Below are 22,102 nucleotides of genomic sequence, written 5' to 3' on the forward strand. Positions count from 1 at the left end.
AATATACATTTGTTAAACATGCTTAGAGAGAATGTATATATTTTGTTATTTTAAAATAGTAATTATTCATATTTCTTAAAGAAATACACATATCTGGAAATATACACATAATCAGATTATAAATGTTAACCAACACAGGCATATGCAGTCCATTGCTGTTTGGAAATGGTGGTTATGAAGGAACTCTTGAGCAGTCTTTCGAAGATAAGATAGTTATCCGTAGATCTTATATTTGGGGGTAATGAATTCCATAATTTGGCCGCTTGAACAGAGAATGATGTACCACCTATTGTCTTTTTCTTGTATGGTGGTGTTTTAAGGTGCGGTGACAATCTTGAGCAAATTAATTTTTTTGAATGTATTTGGTGATTTTCTTTTCCTGATGGAAAGCAGTCCTGTTCCATGTATTGCTTTATGGATGATACAAACCAGCCTGAAGGCGGATCTTTTGGCAATAGTCAACCAATGCAGTGCCCTCAAGGCAGGGGAGATATGGGCTTATGGCTTTACATGTAGTAGTAGTCTGGTAGCCGAGTTCTGAATGCATTGTAGTTTTTTCATAGTGGGAAGAGATGATCCATGGTGGAGGCCATTGGCGTAATCCAGTTTAGATAGTACAAGAGACATAGTAGCCTGGATCTGGCGAGGAAATCCGAGGTTGAAGAAGATGCATTATCAGTTTTCAAGGTGGTGAAGCTTGATCTTGCTAATTAGTCCACTTGGGCATTCATTATTGAATTGGAGTCCATGGTAATTCCAAGGTTTTTATCTTCTTTAGATAATTGAGGCGGTGGTCCCAGATCGTCAGGCCAGGCGCAGAGTTGGTCATAATTTTTGCAGCCGCCACATGTGAGTATTTCTGTTTTGGAAGCATTTAGATTTAGATGACTCTAAGTCATCCACTGATCAACAGCTCTGAGGCAACTGAAGATCTGTGAGTTTCCAATGTCTTTGGGGCATTCATATTTAAGGATCATTTGTGTGTCATCTGCATAGTTGTAGCATGTGAGTTGACATTCATTGGTCAGTTCAGGTAATGACATCATGTAGATGTTGAAAAACCTAGGTAAGATGATTGATCCTTGAGGGACCCCTGCTTTTGTGAAGTATAGTTTGGCCGAAAAAGGGGGAGAATAGATGACATTAGTTCTGTTTTGAAGGTAGGTGTGACTCAGCCGAGAGCAGTCCCTTCTATGCTGGCTTTGTGGAATCTTTGAATTAGGGTGCCATAGTCAACAGTGTCAAAGGCACTGAGAGGCCCTAGAGAAGTAGTACAGCAACTCTATTACAGTTGACTGTGTTTTTAAGATCAACCCAGATTGCGAAGAGTGCAGATTCAGTGCCTCTTCCAGGGCGGAATCCAGTTTGGTAGTCTGAAAGTATGGAGTTATCGTCAACAAATTGTGACATCTGGGCAAATGCTGCTCTTTCTATCAGTTTGCCCACGAAAGGTCCAGATGTAATTGGCCTGTAATTGTTGGGGTCATGTGGGTCCAGGTTTGTTTTCTTTAATAATGGGATTATGTATGCCTTTTTTAAGGTCTTCTTACTGGAGTGGCAGCAGAGGTAGATAAAAGAATGTTCCTGAAGATGTGTGCTGGACAAGGGTCAGAAGGGCAGCCGGAAGGCCTGCTTGCTTTCACCAAATCCATAAATTCACTATGTGATATTTGTTTGAAGGAGTGCAGAGGCAGTGTTGGCTTACTCTTGGAGGGGATTTTAGAAACAGGTTGGTGCTGGGGCTTTTCCTTTTATTTTAAATAAGCAAAAGAAAGGTGACCAGTCTAGTTTAACAAGGGGCCTTCCAGTGAGCAGCAACATTTGTCACTGCATTTTAGTAACTTTTGAACTGTTTGGGCTAGACACAATTTTTTGTTATTGCCAAAATATGCACATCACCTATGCCAAATCTATTTGTCTTTGTTAATGTTTTTGTACATGGTGGACAGTAAGTTATTAACTGAATTAGTTATTCAAGTGTTTGTGAGTTAGTGCCTGACTTATAGATATGTTTCCACATTTTGAAGCTAGGGGTTTCACATATGTTTGTGGACAAGGGATGGAGCAGTTTAAACATTCATCCATTCAACATGCAAGCAACACAGATTCATTCAATCCACCCATATTCCACACATGTACCCATCATCCATACATTTATCATCTACTCATAACCGGGGCCACTGGAATTATGCTGCAGGAGAGAGCAAGACTATGCTGCAGGCTGAGTAAATTATACTGGATGGAAAGACAAATTATGCAGCTTAATGCTGCACATTTTGTAATATTATCACTTCATTCTTTTATCATTTTTACACTTGGTAACATTATATGGGCATTAGTTGCACCTCATTAGTACCAGTCCAACACCCATTTTGTGGGCTTCCCATTGAATGAAACCTATGAATCATTGGCATTACAGCATCAAAGTGATTTGTGACTTGTAGTTTCAGGACATGACAACACAAGTGAATTAAGATTTTTGAAACGTGTGAATTGAGCAATAACTATTTGGAGACTTTTTAATCTTCAAGTCAAGCAGAGAGAAGAAACCCAGGCATTCTTTTCACAAATTTCACCTTTATCCACAGGTAAACAGTGTTGATTCCAGAGAACTGGATCCATGCCAAATGTGCATGTTGTGTACATATACAAAGTGAACTTATATATATTTGTCAGTAGTTATCCTGACAATATGAGTTGGATCTGGCCCCTTGGACCTATGTTGAATACCCCCACTTCAATCAAAGATTCTTCATACTAAAGTTCCCCAAAGGGTGGCTGGGAGTGTGGCCAAGACAAGATTGAAGCAACTCATTAAATCTACTGGTGTCCCATTCTGTTCATGGGTTTTCTAGATTATATTTTTCAATTCCAGGGGGAGTCCTGCAAATTGACTTGGCATTCCTTTGAATGTTATAGTTAGTAGGGGGTCCCCCTTCAGAATGTTTCACAATTATTTTATAAAGATGGCATTGTTTAAGTATGTCTAGACCAATTTAAACAGTTAAGTACTGTTATCTTTTTAAAAATGCAATAACATGCTCCTGCTTCAAACAAAGGCCTGTTATCTGTATAATGCTTCTTTTGGCCAGAGTCTGGTGCCCCCCTTGGGACCACTTGAGGTCCCCCCAGGGGGGGCCCGCCCCCTAGTTGTAGACCTCTGAGCTATGGAGAGATGAGCGGCACGTTAGCCCGGGTGGTAGTGGGGGAATCTGAGGAGCAGGTTATATGGGGGCACCCAAAAAAGATTGTTGCACCGGGCGCCACAGGGCCCTAGCTGGGGAGGGGAGGGAGAGTGGGTCCGGGCCAGCCTACATTTTTACACACCACCCCCCGAAATTGCTATTGTTTTTTGGGTCACATGTATTATTATTTTTCATTGTTTGGGACAGTTCTTACAATGCTCTGCATAGCAGATTGCAGTGTGTGACTTGACTCGGGGACGAGGCTGAGGGGTGCGGGGGGGGCACTCCTCTACCAGGAGTGGAGGAGGATTGGTTTAGTCACACAATTTCCCTTTGGCCCAGAAAGAAAAAAAAATGAGGAGAGACATTGGAAGGGCTGTTGGACAGGCCCTCCCTGAGCTTTTCTAGACCTGCAGCATCTTACCACATGCGGCCTAGCTCCAGGAGAAGATTCCCTTCATTCCCACATGGGCAGCACCGCCAGCCACCAGCCTGCCAGCATGTGCCATCGGTGCACTGCATTCTGGGAACACAGCAGCTGACGTTAAAGTCTCTGCACCTCCACGGTATTACTTGCAGCACTAGTGACGGGGCCAGCTGGGGCAGCGAGGGCACTCCAGCCGGAATAAGGAATCCGGGCCCTTAGTACTGTTCAAGGGAGCAAACAAGGGCTGCCTGCTACTATTCAGCTACGTCATGTAAACAAAAAAACAAGGAAGGACCCCTTCTCAAGATAGGGGACTTACTAAACTAACAGGGAGCCTACCAGGCCCTATGCAAGATTCTTCCTTCGCTCTAACGAGCCCGGGCACAGAAAGCCATGAAAACATTTGGCATACAATTATGCGGCTGTTAACGCGTCCCTTTATGTCAATTTTATACACATTAGGACTCGTTTTAGGCCAATGTATCTTTTGACCCAGTGGTGAGACACCGCAAGACGAGATAACTGATCAATATGTCGAGAAGTATGTCAATAATGTCACCAATATTTATCACCACAATATACTTTACTTTGGATAAAGACATTGATTAAACTGTCGGCGCAACCATGACCTTTCAGCCATGAATAACCACACCTTCTGATAGAATTTTATGAATTTTATTCCCTATTGATTACAATCTACAAGTAGAAGTGTCAATCTCAAAACCAAAAAAAGCATAAGAACATAACCACAACATGGCAACTATAATAAGATTTCACTAATGCAAGAATCACAAACATTAGAATATAACATATCGTAAGCATAGATTAGAACACAAAGAATATGATGCAGTCTCAGTTCAGCATAGCGCAACGTCAGTTTTGTCTAGAAGTGTCAGTCAGGTGATTTCCTAGCCTAACCACTAATTAGCATCAGCATGTTGGACTTCATGCAAAAATAATTTAGAACAACAATTTAGAAAACATCTAGCTATGGCCTCTATTAAAAAATACAGCAGTTGGTACCTAGAAAGGAAAAGCAATCAGACAAATTGTAATTTACATTGTCATAATTACCCTCCAGTAATAGGTCAGCACAAAGGATCAGTCTTCGTCTTCAGGGCATCTGTCAGATCGCCTTCTGTCTGGCCTCGTCTAAGAGATAGGGGACACTTCCCTCATAAGGAAGAGAAGTGCAAGGGCAGTCTATGGGCAATGATAATTTTATTAAGTCCCGATCACCAAACAGAGTGACAGAGTTTCTGGATGAAGTCTATAGCATTCCCTACCTAGTTCTAGCGTCCCTTCTGTGACATGAGTTTTTATCCCTTTCGAAACCCCTTCCCCCAAAATTCTATTGGTCATTTACTATACCCCACTATCTTTAACCTATCAAATTATACATTAGGTAATTTCAATTGTCACCCCACGATAATTTACAACATTTTGATTGGTCTTCATAATTGACGTCTTCGGAGGTGGCACATCCTGGATTAGTTCATCATTTTGGCACGTTCCATTGTTAAATGTCCTTGAATATTTCTTTTAATCTACTTTGTTGCAAATAGTATAATAATCCATACAGAAGCAGCTAGCATGCGGATGGGAACAAAACCATTATAGTTACATGGAAGGAAGTAAAAGAACAAATGCAGGGTCATGGCCCTTTGTGAGTCAGCACACTGAAAAACAGAGAAAAATGCTTTAATATGAGAGCTAGGCAGCTAAATCCACAGCTCACGCTAACTTAAGGCTTATAGGTTTAATGCAATATTGTAAACGCCAATATAAGCTCGATTAAATATGATGCAAGCAATAATTTTTATAACTAACATTAGTTTGTGTATGCAATGGTATTTTCACGTTTCATTGACATAATTCAAATGCACATTAAGCAAATCACTATTCATTATCATTTTCTATGCGGCATTTGTTAGGCATTTATGTAAGCATTACACTTCTAATAATTGATACGTTCAAACTATGCTCTCTTACTAAATTCTCCTCAAGATTCAAAAACGTGCATTTCGTAAACGTGCTGAAAGCGTAAGCGTTTGACATTGTATCACTGCACTGAGAGGCACATAAGAACATTGATGTTTTTAAATTTCAACCCAGAAACATTCAACCTCCGCACTCAAACGCCAACGCCATTAGTGAATACTAAGCGGCAAGGCAGTTGTCACGCGTGCCCTGTATGTGGGCTAGATTCTTATCATATGTGGAGCAACATCGTAGCCTGTAACATTAAACACAAGAGGTTTTTGTTCAGCACACATCCTAAACTCACAAATTTGAAGGTGTTCCCATATGCGGCAATAATACAAAAAGTGGCGCACGGGGAAATAAAATATTTGCCTAGGATCACATAATTTGTCCAGCGGGGAAGCCGGGATCGGTCTCATGTTTTATAGTGTCACATTGTGCAATGTAAATTAGCCACTAGGTGGTAATCTTTAGCTCCTTTTTTACATCAAAGGTTATTAGTTTGACATGGCTTCTTAATAATTCCCAAAACCAGAAGCGTTTTACCTTAAAATATCAAATTATATCACTATAGGCATTGATTACAACTGATAGTCTTCAAACTTCAACTAAAAAAAGTTTCTAGTCTTCAAAGTTCAACTAAAAAACATTTCTGCCCTCCCCTCCCCTCCCCCACCCCAGGACAACAATGCCAGTAAACACTATACACCTGGGGCAGATTTAAGAGCCCCTAGCGCCTCCTTGCGCCACATTAGTGTCATATTTGTTTAAGCTAATGTGGCTCAACAAGGCAAAAATCACTGCACCAAATTTACAAAGTGGCGCAACGCATGCATTGCGCCACTTTGTAACCCTTTGCACATCATTATGCCTGCGCCAGGCAAGGGGCCGAAAAAATGGCGCAAGGAAATCTAAAACATTTTTTGTCTGCACTTTTAATGCCTGCTCAGAGCAGGAGTTAAAAGGAGGCTTCCATTGGTTTCAGTTGGGCCTCTGGGTGCTTTGCAGGATTAGCGTCAGAATTTTTTACACCAATCCTGCAAAGCGCCCAACTACCACGCCCGCAACCTCGGCTTCATCTTGGACCCTCTTCTCACTATGACCAAGCAAGTCAACGCTGTGTCCTCCGCCTGCTTCCTCACCCTCCGCATGCTCCGCAAGATCTTCCGCTGGATCCCCGCCGACACCAGAAAAACCGTGACCCACGCCCTCGTCACTAACCGCCTGGACTACGGCAACACCCTCTACGCCGGGACCACAGCCAAACTCCAAAATCGCCTGCAACGCATTCAAAACGCCTCGGCCCGCCTCATCCTCGACATACCCCGCAGCAGCCACATCTCCGCACACCTGAGACACCTGCATTGGCTCCCAGTCAGCAAAAGGATCACCTTCCGACTTCTCACCCACGCACACAAAGCCCTCCACAACAAGGGACCGGAATACCTCAACAGACGCCTCAGCTTCTACGTCCCCACCCGCCTCCTCCGCTCCTCTGGCCTCGCACTCGCTGCTGTCCCTCGCATCCACCGCTCCACGGCGGGTGGGAGATCTTTCTCCTTCCTGGCGGCCAAGACCTGGAACTCCCTCCCCACCAGCCTCAGGACCACCCAGGACCACTCCGCTTTCCGGAGACTCCTAAAGACCTCGCTGTTCGAGCAGCGATAACCCCCCCTTTTTCCCCTAGCGCCTTGAGACCCGCACGGGTGAGTAGCGCGCTTTATAAATGTTAATGATTTGATTTGATTTGAACTAGCATAAAAAATTCTGACGCTAGTTCCCTAACTACCGCCATGGTGTGCCGTATCTTAGATACAGCGCACACATGGTGGCGTTAGGGAGGACTCTAATGGGCAGAAGAAAAGTGGCGCTACACTGGGTGCAGCACCACTTTTCATAAATCTGCCCCCTAGTCTGTTGTCATGTGTGCCCCATATGTGATCTGGATTCTTATTATACGTGGAGCCACATCATCGTTTATTAAATTAAACACAATTGTTTTCTGCGCAATGCAGAACCTAAACAGCAGGAATTAAATATTTGCCTAGGGTCACACAAGTTGGTCAAGTGGGGAAGCCGGGATCAATCTCATGTTTTGTAGTTTCACATTGTGTAATTTAGCCACTAGATGGTAATGTCTTTCTCTATCTGTCTGTTTTACGTCAGTGGTAATTTTTTCACTTTCATTCATAATTATAGAAAGGGGAAGAGGTTTCCCTCAAAATATCAGTTTATAACTGTGAGAAAGTAGCCTCTTTCTAGCCTTGTTACCCTCATTTTTGGCCTGTTTGTGAGTATTTGTTAGGGTGTTTTCACTGTCTCACTGGGATCCTGCTAGCCAGGGCCCAGTGCTCATAGTGAAAACCCTATGTTGTCAGTATGTTTGTTATGTGGCACTGGGACCCTGCTAGCCAGGACCCCAGTGCTCATAAGTTTGTGGCCTATATGTGTTCCCTGCGAGATGCCTAACTGTCTCACTGAGGCTCTGCTAACCAGAACCTCAGTGGTTATGCTCTCTCTGCTTTCCAAATTTGTCACTAACAGGCTAGTGACTAAATTTACCAATTCACATTGGCATACTGGTACACCCATATAATTCCCTAGTATATGGTACTGAGGTACCCAGGGTATTGGGATTCCAGGAGATCACTATGGGCTGCAGCATTTCTTTTGCCACCCATAGGGAGCTCTGACAATTCTTACACAGGCCTGCCACTGCAGCCTGCGTGGAATAACTTCCACGTTATTTCACAGCCATTTACCACTGCACTTAAGTAACTTATAAGTCACCTATATGTCTAACCTTCACCTGGTGATGGTTGGGTGCAAAGTTACTTAGTGTGTGGGCACCCTGGTACTAGCCAAGGTGCCCCCACATCGTTCAGGGCAAATTCCCCGGACTTTGTGAGTGCGGGGACACCATTACACGCGTGCACTGTACATAGGTCACTACCTATGTACAGCGTCACAATGGTAACTCCGAACATGGCCATGTAACATGTCTAAGATCATGGAATTGTCACCCCAATGCCATTGTGGCATTGGGGGGACAATTCCATGATGCCCCGGGTCTCTAGCACAGAACCCGGGTACTGCCAAACTGCCTTTTCAGGGTCTGCACTGCAGCTGCTGCCGATCCCTCAGACAGGTTTCTGCCCCCCTGGGGTCCAGGCAGCCCTGGCCCAGGAAGGCAGAACAAAGGACTTCCTCTGAGAGAGGGTGAAACACCCTCTCCCTTTGGAAACAGGTGTGAGGGCTGGGGAGGAGTAGCCTCCCCCAGCCTCTGGAAATGCTTTGATGGGCACAGATGGTGCCCATCTCTGCATAAGCCAGTCTACACCGGTTCAGGGATCCCCCAGCCCTGCTCTGGCACAAAACTGGACAAAGGAAAGGGGAGTGACCACTCCCCTGACATGCACCTCCCAGGGGAGGTGCCCAGAGCTCCTCCAGTGTGTCCCAGACCTCTGCCATCTTGGAAACAGAGGTGTTTGTGGCACACTAGACTGCTCTGAGGGGCCAGTGCCAGCAGGTGACGTCAGAGGCTCCTTCTGATAGGCTCTTACCTCTCTTGGTAGCCAATCCTCCTTCCTAGGTAGCCAAACCTCCTTTTCTGGCTATTTAGGGTCTCTGCTTTGGGGATCTCACCAGATAACGAATGCAAGAGCTCACCAGAGTTCCTCTGCATCTCCCTCTTCACCTTCTACCAAAGGATCGACCGCTGACTGCTCAGGACGCCTGCAAAACCGCAACAAAGTAGCAAGATGACTACTAGCAACCTCGTATCGCTTCATCCTGCCGGCTTTCTCGACTGTTTCCAGGTGGTGCATGCTCTGGGGGTAGTCTGCCTCCTCTCTGCACCAGGAGCTCTGAAGAAATGTCCCGTGGGTCGACGGAATCTTCCCCCTGCAACCGCAGGCACCAAAAGACTGCATCACCAGTCGTCTGGGTCCCCTCTCAGCTTGACGAGCGTGGTCCCTGGAACTCAGCAACTCTGTCCAAGTGACTCCCACAGTCCAGTGACTCTTCAGTCCAAGTTTGGTGGAGGTAAGTCCTTGCCTTCCCACGCTAGACTGCATTGCTGGGTACCGCGTGATTTGCAGCTGCTCCGGCTCCTGTGCACTCTTCCAGGATTTCCTTCGTGCACAGCCAAGCCTGGGTCCCCGACACTCTAACCTGCAGTGCACAACCTTCTGAGTTGTCCTCCGGCGTCGTGGGACACCCTTTTGTGACTTTGGGTGACTCTGGTTCCCTCTTCTTCCAAGTGCCTGTTCAGGTACTTCTGCGGGTGCTGCCTGCTTCTGTGAGGGCTCCCTGACTTGCTGGGTGCCCCCTCTGTCTCCTCCTCCAAGTGGCGACATCCTGGTCCCTCCTGGGCCACAGCAGCACCCAAAAACCTCTACCGCGACCCTTTCAGCTAGCAAGGCTTGTTTGCGGTCTTTCTGCGTGGGAACACCTCTGCAAGCTTCATCGCAACGTGGGACATCCGTCTTCCAAAGGAGAAGTCCCTAGCTCTCTTCTTTCTTGCAGATCTCCAAGCTGCTTCCATCCGGTGGCAGCTTCCTTGCACCCTCAGCTGGCATTTCCTGGGCTCCTGCCCACTCTCGACACTGTCGCGACTATTGGACTTGGTCCCCTTGTCTTACAGGTACTCAGGTCCAGAAATCCACTGTTGTTGCATTGCTGGTGTTTGTTTTTCCTGCAGAATCCCCCTATCACGACTTCTGTGCTCTCTGGGGGTAGTAGGTACACTTTACACCTACCTTTCAGGGTCTTGGGGTGGGCTATTTTTCTAACCCTCACTGTTTTCTTACAGTCCCAGCGACCCTCTAAAAGCTCACATAGGTTTGGGGTCCATTCGTGGTTCGCATTCCACTTTTGGAGTATATGGTTTGTGTTGCCCCTATACCTATGTGCTCCTATTGCAATCTATTGTAACTTTACACATTGCTTGCATTACTTTTCTTGCTATTACCTGCATAATTTTGGTTTGTGTACATATATCTTGTGTATATATCTTATCCTCATGCTGAGGGTACTCACTGAGATACTTTTGGCATATTGTCATAAAAATAAAGTACCTTTATTTTTAGTACTTCTGTGTATTGTGTTTTCTTATGATATTGTGCATATGACACCAGTGGTATAGTAGGAGTTTTACATGTCTCCTAGTTCAGCCTAAGCTGCTTTGCCATAGCTACCTTCCATCAGCCTAACCTGCTAGAAGCACCTCTTCTACACTAATAAGGGATAACTGGACCTGGCACGAGGTGTAAGTACCTCTGGTACCCACTACAAGCCAGGCCAGCCTCCTACAATAACACTGCATCAAGAGCATTTATTTAAGGGATATTTTTTAATCTTAAAAATATTCCTGCCCCACACTCAGACGACAATGACATTAGTGAACACTTAGTAGCAAGTCAGTTATCACGTGTACCCTATATTCTTACTAATTGTGGAGCAAGATTATCGTGTGTTAAATCAAACACAATGGGTTTTTGTTTAGTGCACATTCTGAGCTTATATATTTGAATGTTTTCTAATATGCGATAATGAAGGAAGGTTAATGCTTTGACTTTAACTCTTGGCGACTGGAGTTAGCGCATAGGTGGCAAGCAGAAGCCACATTAAAAGTCATCTTGTTTTGCCCTCAAAGCAGTGCTTAATTTGTGCTTGTTGTCTCCGGTGCTGAGCACCATCCCTTATTTTTCAGGGCAGGTGCTTATTCTTCTGCCTCAAGCATTTACTGCGAACAAAAGACACATATGGGAAAGACGGAGGAAGAGAAAAACGAAAAAGCGTCACAATGGGAGAAAGCAGAAAGCTGCAGGAGTGAGCTGAAGGGACAGGGAGTGGCTGTAAATGGATTGAAGAGGCCCGAGATGGCTTCAGGATTACGGTGTCTCAGTATTCCCTGTTCTCTCATTTAGTTGCAGCAGCTGCATGTTTCAGAGCAGAGCACTGAGCACCGGCACATTTTTATTTTCAAATTAAGCACTGCCTCAAGGGTCCAAGAGGACCTTGAGCTGAGCTACAGTAGGCTTCTGGCTTGAACTTTTATTGGCTCGCCTGCATCTGCCTTCTCAAAACTAAAATTGGCAGCAACAGGTAGTATCTATGAGTTGGTTAACCAAGTCCAGTCCAACCCTGGCTTAATACGCTGTTTGTTAAACTGGAGCCATCTTCAAAGTTCTCAGAAACTATTAGGTGGTGTGTAGAGCTATACAATTCTAGCTATATAAATTTAGGGATATTAGCTGGATCCAGTGCTTAATTTGTAAATTAATAAGAGCCAGGGTCCAAGGTCTGCTTAGAAGCCCATTGCTGGCACTGTCAAATGTTAGGGTACCGAGTACCAAGGCTATGGAGTCTTGATTCTAGCCACATCCATCTTAAATCCACCACCAGACACTCCCTACCTTTCTCCCTTTGTCGTTGTTTTTCTGTCTTTCTCTTCATCCTTCTGCCCCCTTTTATATTTTTCTCTCTAGCCCTGGATCAAAATCTGTTGAGGAACAATAAGTGTCACTCCCCAGAAATGGGTGTCAGTGGGCCCCTCCTGCAACCACCTGCTCAAACTGAGCACAGGCTGGATGTTGTCTGGGCACTAGGTGAGGAAGACGTTGTACAAGTATGGGTAGTTTGCCTTGTTATAGAATCTCTCAGCGGGACGTAGACCACATTTTATTTCTGCTAATTGTACGGTGGCCAGGTTTCAAAACCAAAAACCAGGACAGTCGGCAAGTGTTAGTTTAGGCGAGTCGCCGACAGAGCACTGTGGTATCACATAGCTCCAGCGACATTGCTATTGTTTCTGTTGTAATCAAACAGTAAAAATTGAATGGAAATGTTGTGATCCTCTTTAAAATTGCTACTTTCAGTGCAGACTTGTGGGGTTATAAGTGAACCTGGGTTACACAGATCTGCTTAGCCCAGAATAGTATAGCATCAGACCGGACTTGCTGTTTGCTCACATTCAGCCGTTTTCAGCACCAATCTCACACTTCGTAACCATAGCAAGAATCAAAAACACTGTTGCAATGAGATTACTTAAAAACACAAAAACACAAATATTTGACATGCTCAGCTTTTACCCCTATTTTTTGTAACAAAAGGCAGCACCTCTACTCGTAGCATAAGCACCAGCTTTACTGGGTCCACGAGAGACTAGTAGTCCTCGTTTTATAATGGGATAAACAGGACTAGAAGTACCAGAATGCAAAGAAAAAACCTGGACTGCAGCAGCCAATCGTTCATACACCAGGGAACCTCGGCAGGTCGAGGGTAAAGGGATACTTGTTTTGGACCATGCTGAATACGACATCGGGTAAGACAGGAATCACTAATGAAACTCAAAGGAGTTTCATACATTAGGAATACCTATTTCCTAATTTCAATTCAGAGAGAATCACAATTGGGAAATCGGTATTCCCAATGTTAGTACATCTGGCCCAAAATCCCGCTATATCTGCCACACTTACTCCAAAGTCCTGGAATCTTGTGATAGTCAACTCCTACTAGAAAAACTACTCTGGATCCGGCCGCTACTGGGAATTATAGTCCTTTATCACTTCTCTCTTTCCCTGATAAGGTCTCAGAGAAGCATGTCAACTGGCAATCGTCTGATTATTTAGAGCAGCACAAACTTCTCCATCCCTCTGAGTCAGGCTTTCGAGGGCCTTCTCCCAGTCTGTGGAGAACAACAGAGGACTATGGACCAAGGTGGCACGGCAGCTATAATTTGCTTTCAACACTATCTCTTATAGCATTCGGCTTGATAAACTGCTAGATTGCAGATTGAAGGGCCAGCCCTTGCAGTGGTTTGTCTCGTTTCTTCAAGATTGGAGATTTCAACAGTTCAATAGCCCTTTTACTTTGATATTCTTCATATGGTATGTGGGGTTCCTCAGGGGTCCTCTCTGAACCCCACACTGTATATGTCTGCCCAATGGCTGGCATTGTGCATTCCTTTGGTGCTGCAGTAATCTCCTACGCTTATTCTTCTGCCTCAAGCATTTGCTGCGAGAAAAACTCACATATGGGAAAGATGGCGGAAGAGAAAAACGAAAAAGCGTCGCAAAATGAGAAAGTAGAAAGCTGCAGGAGTGAGCTGAAGGGGCAAGGGGTGCCTGTAAATGGCCCGAGATGGCTTCAGGATTACGCCGCCTCAGTATTCTGTGTTCCCATATTTAACTGCAGCAGCCGCTTGTTTAAGAGGAAGGCTTTGGACACTGCCACCTCTTTACTTACAAATTAAGCACTGCTCTCTCCTGACAGAGGCAGCAGTGCTGACCAGCAAAATAATTTTCTTACTGCTGTAGCCAAGTGGAAGGGAAACAGCTGCCTAAAGCTTAATGGGAACACAACTGAAGTCATCCTGGTGGGTGACAACTTTCATTACTGGTCTTCTGATTGCTGGCCAGATTGTCTTGGACCTCTACCTAAACCTAAAACTCTAATTTAACATTTAGGCCCAGATTTTTTAAGAGGACCTGGCGCCATTCTAACACCACATTAGTGTTATTTTTTTTACGCTAATGTGGCGTTAGAAGGCCAAAAATGATGCGCCATATTTACAGAGTGGCGCAATGCATGCATTGCGCCACTTTGTAACCCTTTGTGCTACATTATGCCTGTGCCAGGCATAATATACGCAAAGGGGGCGTTCCACCATTGGGGGGGGGGGTGGGAGAAATGGAGCAAAGAAATCTAAGGGATATCTTTGTGTAATTTTTTTGCCACTTTTAAAGCTTGCACTTAGCATGCGTTAAAAGGAGGCTCCCATTGGTTACAATGGGCTTCTGGGTGCTTTGCCGGATTAGCATCAACATTTTTTATGCTAATCCTGCAAAGCGCTGAACTAGCGTAGAACTTATGACGCTAGTTCCCTAGCTACAGCCGTGGTGCACTGTATATTAAATAAGGCGCACACATGGTGGGGGGGCCTAGGGGCCACAAGGGAAGTGGCGCAAGGGGTGTAGGATACACAAAATTTCTGGGGGGGGACAGGGACAACCTTGAGGTGGGCTCCCTGCACAAAGTTTGCACCCAGAAGGGTGTGGCGTGGGAGGGGTGTTTGATACAGGGGTGGATGCCCTCCCATACTGACGGACCTACCCCAGGGCCACTTAGCCAGAGGGCTGGATCCGGGCCTGGGACTCATCGGGGACAGTCATGACCTCATCCGCAGTCACTGAAGTGGATACGCAGCAACTGAATTTAGATAATATTAGGAAATCAGATTTATTAGCACCTCTATTAAGGCTAGACATCTACACATGTAAATTAAGCTGTAAATATGAAGGGTTACTGCGTATAAATGTTTTAAGCGATGATTGATCTTAATTTGCTGTTTCACAAATAAAATATGGCCAGGAGTTTACGACCCCTAACCCAAGAAGTGTGTTTTATTGACTAAAATGTTGTAATGGGACATGTGGGAGGGAAAACTCTGGGATGGGTGGGAGGCCTCGGCAGTACCTGGACATATTAGGAGAGAGAGAGAGAGGGTTGAGAGGTTAGTGACAGGCCTGGCTAGCCAGACTAACTCGGCATCACTCAAAAAAAGATTGTGTCAGGACGCACCCTGTGTCACTGGTGAAGCCATTTGTTGTGCCAGAGTCTGTGTGACCCTATGTCGTTTATCAGGCCCCATTCTGCCTGCGGGGATTGGGACTTTTGTAAGGTCTAAGACAGTGTGCCAGGCACAGTCACAGTGCTGCTGACTGTAAGGTCCCTTGTTGAATGCCAGGTATAGTCAGGCTGCCTTGCACCACCTGCCTGTGAAACCCTCTATGTCCTGTGCTGCCTGACGAGTAATGTGCATCTTCCCTGTTAACTGCTGCTTAGCAGGCATTGCCTGGCGGGTGCCATTCCACTGGTTCGGCCCTTCCTGATTGTCCGGCGGTGGCAGGCTGTGTGCTGGCGTCTGACTATGATGTCCTTTAAAGGCTGCGCTGCCAGTCGAGTCCCGTGCGGCCTGCAATTCCCTGCTAGGCAGCGACAGGCTCTGTGCTGCTGCCCTCCTGTGAAGTCCTAAGAGGCATGTGCTGCCTGCTGGGCACAGTGCTTTCGGTCAATTCCTGTGCTGCCTGCCATGGTCTGTGCTGCCTGTTTGGAGCTCTCTTTCTAGTCAGGCAGTGTCAGTCTCTGGGCCCCCGACTGCCTATGAAGTCCAGTAAGGCCTATGACTGCTGCTAGGTCCTTGTCTGACTGTCAAGTGGCAGTCTCTGTGCTGCCACCTTCCTGTGAACTGCTGTGCTGTCTGTTAGGGCCGGCTATAGTGCTGGTGGCGCCCTGTGGGACATTGTTTGTTGGTGCCCCTCAGTGACCACCTCCGCCACGGATTCCCTCACTACTATCCATCACCACTCTCTCTCAGATGCATTTCATTAGTTTTATAGCACCACTCATACCGGGAAACATCACTTACAACGCAATCAATGCAATGCATTGACCACGCTGCCATTACCACACATATGGGTCTAGCACGCATGCCTTTACCACACATCTTTACCACGCATCTGCGTAGTTACAGCATAGAGAGTGGTCTAGCTGTCCAGGTGGAACAGGAAGGAGCAGAGTAGTGAAGGGTAAGTAGGGCTGGGGCTGGGGCCGGGTCCGGGTTTAGGGTGGGAGGTTGGGGTAATTTTTAGGGCAGGTTTGGGTTGTGATAATATTTAGGACATGGTGGGGTAGGTTTTTAGAGTAAGGGGCGGGTGGTCAAGTAGCTTTTAGGACAGTGTGGGGTATGCTTTAGGGTCCTGGGTCAGGGTCATGTAGTATTTAGGGCAGAGTGGGGTAGGTTTTAGGGTTCAGGGCGGGGGTAGGGGTCGGGTAGTTTTTAGAACAGGGCAGGATTACTTTTAGGGCTCAGGGCAGGGGCGGTTTTAAGTCCTTGAGTGGGGTGAAGTACGGTATCAGGTGTAAGGGGGCAGGACAGGGAGAATTTACCATGCATGCTCCTTTATCAAACATGCTTTTCCTACTAAAATCGTTGTGAAGGCATGCGTGGTAAAGACACGGTCGTTGTTGCGACCGCGTTGTTAAGGCATGCATGAAATACGCATGTGTTGTTACATCATACATCCCTCATACCAGTCTAGGCTGTCAGAGCACTTTACATCACACAGACATTACACAGAGACAATCTTCATATGTGTGTAAATCAGTGTATAGGAAATGTTACATAGGAAAGAGGACTACAAGGTGTAGGAGTCACAGGTCATCCATACTGGTGTCAGGTATAGTTTAAGAGTGCTTTGTGTGGAGAAGCTCAAACTCAGAATTTAAAACATAACACCATGGTTGGGGGCTCTCTTTAATAATAAGAATTGATTTACACTTAAATTAACCTGCTGCAACATTAAGTTAATGAAAAAGTGGGTGGAAATCATTATGCTCTCATCTTTACCTCGAAGTTTGCGTGCAGCTCTTTGATGAGTTAATTGTTCACTGTTCTATATTAGGTTTTAATTGATAAACTGCAGGGGACAAAAAAAGGAGCTCTCTGCTGTAGCTGGCCTGGTGTGTGGTGAGTACCTAAGGTAGTATCACCTTATACCAGGTCCAGGTATCCCTTATCAGTGAAGTGCAAGCAGTGTCTAGAAGTCAGGCTCTCTAGAGGTAGCTGTGGATGAGCAGCCAAGACTTATCTAGGAGACATGCAAAGCTCATGCAATACCACTGTAGTCACACGTAACTTACACACATAAAAGAAACACTCAGTGTTACGAAAATGAAGGTTCCTTATTACAGTAACACAAACACTACATAGGTAATACTCCAATAGGATGTAAGTAACACACTATTATATGTACCGTAGCAATCAGAAATCGGCATAAGAAGCAATAGAAAACAGTGAAAAGCAATAGGCAATACTGAAGGCCTAGAGGGCACCAAACCATATACTAAAAAAGTGGAATGCGAAAGTCGGATCCCCACCCAAGGAAGTGGAATCGGTAGAGGGGAGCTGGAGGAACTAGGAAACCCCAAAGGTAAGTACCAGAGTGCCCCCCGGTGATCAGGAGAAAAGAGGCGAGTTACTGTTTTTTTCCCCAAACCACCAAAAGGACTTCAGAGAAGGATATTGCAAGGTGCAGACAAGACTGCAACAAACCAGAGGCGGATCAGTGGAAGAGGAAGACCTGGAAAAGAAGGGGACCAAGTCCAGTTTACGTTGGAGTGTCCGGTTGTGGCAGGAGCCACTACCCACCGGTCTGTGGATGCAGGAGTTGGTCGGGGAGACGAAGACGGTCAGCAATTCAGCACTGGAGCAGATGAAGAGTTCCTAGGTGATGCAGTCGATGTCCCACGCCGGATGAAGAATTGCAGTCAGTCTGTGATGTAGAAAAACCACCAACAAGCCTTGGAAAAGGCATATGTCACAGTAGGAGAAAAGTGGAGCTGCCGGGGACCAGCAAGGTCCAGGGAGACTCAACCCATGGAGGGGAGTCCCAGGTGACCCTCAGCAGTGCAGAGAGTCTGGAGAAGGAGAGGCAGCCCGCATAGAAGACCTACAGGCAAGGAGCCCAGGAGTTGCAGGGAGGCCCACACAGCACACCTGAAGAGAGGTCCCATGTCACAGGAGAAGTACGTAAAGGGATGTGCTTCACAGGGAAGAGTGCTGGGGGCTGGGGCTACACAAAGCCTGAAGCTCCCTTGGAGGAGATGCCAACAAGGCTTGGTAGCTGAAATAGACGCAGTGAATGGGGGTACTGTCCTCCGTGAGAAGGCAAGGGCCTACCTTCTCCAAAGTTGGACAGCTGGTAGAGAGGACCAAGGAGACCACTCCAGACAACCACCACTGATGCAGGATCCACGCAGCTCAGGAGGAGAGGAGATCCACGTAGCCAGTCGTCACTGCAATTAGTGCCTGCGGATGCAGGTAACTGACTCCTTCACTCCAAGGGAGATGCCTTCTTTCTTCTCATGCACTGAAGACTTGCTGCCCTCAGAGGAAGCACAGTGGGGAAATGTTGCAGTTGTTGGAAAGAGCCGGAGAAACAATGTTGCAGGGCGAAGTCGTCGCTGGAGCTGCAAATTGTATGCTCCTCTGAAGTCCAGTTGTGGTTCCAGTGGCCATAAGTGGAAGTAAACATTGCAGAGGAGTCCTGCTGAAATCGTGCATGTGAATCTGAGGACCCACCCAAGAGGGAGACCCTAAATAGCCCAGAAAGGGGGATTGGTCACCTAGCAGGGTGACCACCTAGAAGGGGGCTGTGACGTCACCTGCCTGACCTGGCCACTCAGATGTCCCAGAGGCCTCTGCCCACCTTGGATTCAACATGGTAAAATCAAGTGGCCACCTGGAGGAGCCCTGGGCACCATCCCAGGGTGGTGGTGGACAGGGGAGTGGTTGCGCCCCTTTCCACTGTCCAGTTTCGTGCCAGAGCAGGGACTGAGGTCCCTGAACTGGTACAGACTGGTTTATGCAAGGAGGGCACCAAATGTGCCCTTCAGAACATATCAGTGGCTTGGGGAGGCTACCCCTCCCAAGCCTTGTAACACCTATTTCCAAAGGGAGAGGGTGTTGCCTCCCTCTTCCAAAGAAAATCCTTTGTTCTGCCTTCCTGGGCTTGAGCTGCTCAAGCAGCAGAAGGGCAGAAATCTGTGAGAGGGGTGGCAGCAGCGTGGGCTGCCTGGAAAAACCCAGAAAGCTCGTAGGAGCAATGCTGGGGATCCTCTAAGGAGCCCCCAGAGTGCATGGAATCATACAATCAATACTGACAATAGTATTGGGGTTGGATTCCGACCATGGTTGATACCAAACATGCCCAGGTTCGGAGTTACTATTACGTAGCTGGACATAGGTAGTGACCTATGTCCAGTACACAGGTAAAATGGCGTACCCGCACTTACGAAGTCCAGGAAAATGGAGCTGGAGTTTGTGGGGGGCACCTCTGCTGGTGCAGGGGTAACCGTACACACAGGTACCCACACCCTGCCCTCTGGGCTAGGAGGGCCTACCATTGAGGTGACTTACAGTGACCTGGTGCAGTGACCTGAAGTTAAAGGGTGCATGCGCTTTTTTACACAGGCTGCAATGGCAGGACTGCAGATACCTTTTACATGAGCTCCTATGGGTGGCATAATACATGCTGCAGCCCATGGGGAACCTCTGGCCCCCAATGCCCTGGGCACCTGGGTACCATATACTATGGACTTATAAGGGGCACCAGTATGCCAAATGTGGGGTGTGTGTGGTCCAAGCAACCAAATTTAAAGGAAGAGAGCACTGTCACTGGGGTCCTGGTTAGCAGGATCCCAGTGAACACAGTCAAAACATACTGACAGGAGGCAAAAAGTGGGGGTAGCCATGCCAAAAAGAGGGGACTTTCCTACATCTGACAACAGCAGTAACCCTCTGACCTATTCACATTATATGCACTTTGTGATCTGCATGTAGACATTCTTTGCAGCAGGCATATGTAATGATGAGTCAAACCTTCCACTAGACAAAACTTCAATCTCTCTCCAGGAAGACCATTTATCACCAGAATTATCTTGAGATTTTAATTGTTGCCTGAAAACTGTTGGTGGCAAGGATCACCCAGCAGGTGCTTTTAAAGCCACAATATACTTGCAAACACAGCCCCCCCATCCTAAGTCAGCACCCGGTGTGGTGGCACAGATTGAATCGTACAAGAGCCGGCCCTGCTGCCTTATATGGCCCTGTCCAACTCTCAGGCCATCTGGTTCTTCCTGGGACCCGTGCTGTGTGCTGGTCTCTCCGCTGTCTATCTGGCAGTGTCAGGCTCTGTTCCACCGCAGCCTGTGAAGTCCTGTAAAGTCTGTGAGTTGCCACAGTGGTGGCTTCGCATCCACAGGCCATTAGTACAGGGTGCCACCAGCGTGCTAAAGCCTGCCCTGCTCATATCTCACAGTAACTCAACAATGCTGTATTTAAAAAGGGAGATAATCGGCAACACAGCTATTGAAAAAGAAAGGGAGATACTTGACAATACTTTATTTAATTACCCAAACCTTTTATTTATTTACCCGAACCTCCCTACCTTCTCAAATCTTGGTGCTGTCTTCAGGGTTAGATCTAAAGGGTGTCATGAAGGGTAGGGCTCAGGAGGGACGGGATGCAGACAACGAACCTGAAAGTACCTCTCTCGTCTCCCTTTGTTCTCAGAAGTGCAGACTGTAGGCAGCTGTGGGGGCCAGGTGAGAAAGAATCCCTTGTGTGCTGCAGCACAACAAAAGGTGGAGAAGTGTGGCACAATGGTTAGAGCGGTAGACCCTGATGGTTGGAGCCGCAGACCCTGATGCAGAGATCTGGCCTGGGACCAGGGTTCAATTCCCGCCTTGGTGGGTCTTGGGCTCAATTCCCTTGGACCAGATAATTCTCGCCTCGGTGCCTAATCTAATTAATGGGTCCCACTCTGTAACTCTGGGCAATATCTTGCTTAATCTCCACAATGGCCCTGACAGGCTTGGATGCCTGGCTTTACCTTCGGGGTTGCCCAGGAGTGGGTGCTTCACAGGGAAAAGCCAGGAGGGGTTCCACAGCGGTATGCGTACAGCGCGCGCCTTGAGACCCTAATGGGTGAGTAGTGCGCTATACAGATGCGTAGTTTACAGTTTAAGGGCAGAGGGCGAGTGTTCTGGAGGCAGGTCACAGGTCAAGTGCAGGGACAGTATAATTAGCGCTTTCACATGCTAATGGCCCTGCGAATCACAGAAGAGAAGGGGAAATTCGTATGTGTCCCTCCCAACCCTTGTTCCCCCCCCCCCCCCCCCCCATCCCTCCCACTCCAAAATCTGGGGTAGGGACATATCCCCCTGCGTCCCCCACACTTCCTACACCCATGAGTTGCACTGCACTGGGTGTATCACCACTTTCCTTAAATCCTGCCCTTCGTGTCACTTTTCCAACTCGGGACCAATCTTTTTAAGACATCTTGTTTCCTCCTCCCAGAGGCGTAAGATCTTCTAATTCCTTCTGATTTCTTCTGTCTGCTAGCGCTTGGAAGCCTATGTTGGGCAGCCAGGCGCTTTATAAATGCTATCAATATCACTTGGTCACATCACAGGGTGTATCCCTGCACATCCTGATGTGTGTCCAGGGTTTCGTACATCAAGGCCAGCGTTCATTGCTTCACAGCAGAAGGCCGGGTGGGTGACCCAGAAGGCCGGGCGGGGTCTGTCTGTTATCTGTGCAGTCTGTCCCGCTGAGTTACTGAGACAAGCTGCGGAGTTGAAAGGATGTTAAGAGAGCGACCCGCCTGGTCATGGTCCACCAGGAGGGGGCGAGACGAGCAGAGAGGGGGCCAGGTATCTTCTGTTATCCCAGGTGACACACCTGCCGCAGGTATGTGTGCCCATCCCTTGGGAAGGCAGGCTGCGGGAAGAGCACGTGATACCACCCGGAAATGTTATCAAAACACGGAGGCAGCCAAGAAAACAGTAAGGAAACTGTCACTACACAAAAGGCGCTTGTTTGTAGTGTCTGGTCTGTTACCAATCACGGGTACTGCAGACCTGCAGCAATCGCATGTAT

The 22,102-nt window shown here is 47.0% G+C and overlaps 1 protein-coding gene and 1 long non-coding RNA gene across 5 annotated transcripts in view; one reads left to right on the forward strand and one right to left on the reverse strand.

The window, feature by feature from the left end:
• LOC138299149 (uncharacterized) overlaps positions 1-22,102 on the reverse strand; it is a 166,999-nt gene that overhangs the window by 82,379 nt on the left and 62,518 nt on the right. The window lies entirely within an intron of this gene.
• Positions 1-22,102, forward strand: part of LOC138299148 (N-acetyllactosaminide alpha-1,3-galactosyltransferase-like) — a 58,224-nt gene that overhangs the window by 13,586 nt on the left and 22,536 nt on the right. For 2 of the 4 annotated variants that reach the window (XM_069237211.1, XM_069237213.1), the window contains exon 2: positions 779-849. The exons of the other annotated variants lie outside the window; for them this stretch is intronic. The gene's annotated coding sequence lies outside the window, so the exon portion shown is untranslated. The remainder of the gene's footprint in view (positions 1-778; positions 850-22,102) is intronic. 4 annotated transcript variants of the gene reach the window in all.

The sequence above is a fragment of the Pleurodeles waltl genome, chromosome 6, assembly GCF_031143425.1.
Source record: "Pleurodeles waltl isolate 20211129_DDA chromosome 6, aPleWal1.hap1.20221129, whole genome shotgun sequence".
Taxonomy (NCBI): Eukaryota; Metazoa; Chordata; class Amphibia; order Caudata; family Salamandridae; genus Pleurodeles; species Pleurodeles waltl.